We start from the raw sequence: 1,935 nt of genomic DNA, 5'->3' as shown, positions 1-1,935 counted from the left end.
GTTCAGACATATCGTCGCTGCCTCGAACATTACAATCGGCCGTGGATGCAAACTCATATTGACGGTCCAGCACCGATGATCAGGGATTGCAGCGAATGTCAGCAAAAATAGGCTGAGGTTAAAAGTGTGAAAAAGTGTGATTTATAATATTGTATTATATATTTAAATTAATAATTGTTATATTTTTAAATTAATAATTGTTATGTTTACAGATGAACCATACGTTCCAATAATGGTTCCAGAGATGTTCGATTGGGACGCATTTTTAAGAGGCGACGACGAGGCCGACCTGCTCGATTGGGGTCTGGTGTAGCTTCTCACTCTACCAGACCTGTACGATGTTAGGCCTCAGCCAACACCGCCGTCACCGCTGCCGTCACCGCCGCCGTCACCGCCGCAATCACCGTCGCAATCACCGTCGCCACCCCAATCGTCCATAATGTAAATTATTTTAAGAGTTTAACTAGGCTCTGTAATATAAATATAAATTTAACATATATAAGATAGGCAATAAGAGCCAAATCGCGGATGACCGTTATTCTAAACGAAACTAAATTTTTTCGTTAGAATTAAATACCTGTGCACAAGGCACCAAATTTTACTTGGACACGGCCAAGATATAAAATTGGAATAATCTCTACAAGAGATTTTTTTAATTCCATGTATCCCCTATTCCCCCTAAAGAAATAAATGCGAGAGAAAAATATTGATCCGAAAGTCGCAGAATCGGGAATCGAACCCGAGACCTTTCGCTTGCCGGGCGACTGCTCTTCCAACTGAGCTATTCCGCTTTTCCGCTCAAAATGTGCTCCATGTAATATAAGGCAATCAAAACAGACAGAACGGAACGCGCGGAAATGCGGGACTCTAGTAAAGTTTAGTTACTTTCTCTTCCGCGTTTCCGCGTTTCCGCGTTTCCGCGCGTCCATGTAATCGCACCCTCTCGCTGCAGCCCGTCTTCTTTCTCTCTCTCGCGTCTTAATTCGCCGTCTCTCTCTCGCCATAGGCCCGAGCCGAATCTCTCTCGCCGCGAGCCGCCGAATCTCTCTCTCTCGCCGCCACATCCGATTTCTCTCTCGCGCGCTGTCTCTTTCTTTTCTAGTGGTTGCTCTCTCGCAAAGTATGTAACGGGTGGCGCGCAAATAAAGTACACCATGATATACATATAAGTATTTATTTGTCTTATATTTAATACATAATTATATAGTTTTATTACATATTAAAAACTAAAGCCACCAGCTCGCAATCGACAAGTTGGTACATGTCGAAGGCGTTGCTAGCGTGTATCGCATTCGGCAATTCTCTCGCATTTGTTACAGTGGATGCAATATTGGAGAATTGCGTATGTTTGATATCAACCGTTGCGATGAGCCTCGTCAATCGATCGAACATTATTTCGATGCATGAATCGAGCTCGAACATACGACGTAACGTCGATTCGACCATCATCATGCGCACGTCCGCCGATTCGAGACTTATGAGCTTGGTGTCGTTTATCTTGTGAAAACGTACTGTTAGCGGCCCGACACTTATGAAGTTATACACATCGTTGCTGGGAGAGTCATTGTTCAAATAATTTTGAATAGCGTGACGTTGCTCGTAGAGTCCTTTCCACGTTTCGAGAGATAGTATTAGCTGTTTTCCCCGATGATCTCCTATGGCGATCTCCACGTAACTCGGCAGATCCACTCTGATGCAGATTTCGAGGAATTTGAATTCCGTGGTCGTCAATGCGTATCGTCTTCCTAGTATACAAACCGCACGAGACTCCAGCGAAACGCTGTAAAATTAGGAAAAAAAAATTAAAACTAAATTAGGAAAAAAGAAATTATAACTCGTAAAAAAATATAAAAATATAAAATATAAAATATATAAAATAGAAAAAGTTATACTTACTCGTCGCATTTCTTCTCGCACGTTTCATCGCGTCTCGGC

At 42.5% G+C, this 1,935-nt stretch overlaps 1 non-coding gene across 1 annotated transcript; it reads right to left on the bottom strand.

Annotated features, from left to right (window-relative positions):
- Window positions 1-718: 718 nt before the first annotated feature.
- Window positions 719-791, bottom strand: TRNAA-GGC (transfer RNA alanine (anticodon GGC)). The gene has a single exon. It is a non-coding gene; the product is annotated as a tRNA-Ala (tRNA).
- Between the last annotated feature and the right edge of the window lie 1,144 nt (window positions 792-1,935).

The sequence above is a fragment of the Nylanderia fulva genome, unplaced genomic scaffold, assembly GCF_048542155.1.
Source record: "Nylanderia fulva isolate GAGA-0341 unplaced genomic scaffold, ASM4854215v1 Scaffold431, whole genome shotgun sequence".
Taxonomy (NCBI): Eukaryota; Metazoa; Arthropoda; class Insecta; order Hymenoptera; family Formicidae; genus Nylanderia; species Nylanderia fulva.
This window is presented reverse-complemented; position numbering and strand designations above follow the sequence as displayed.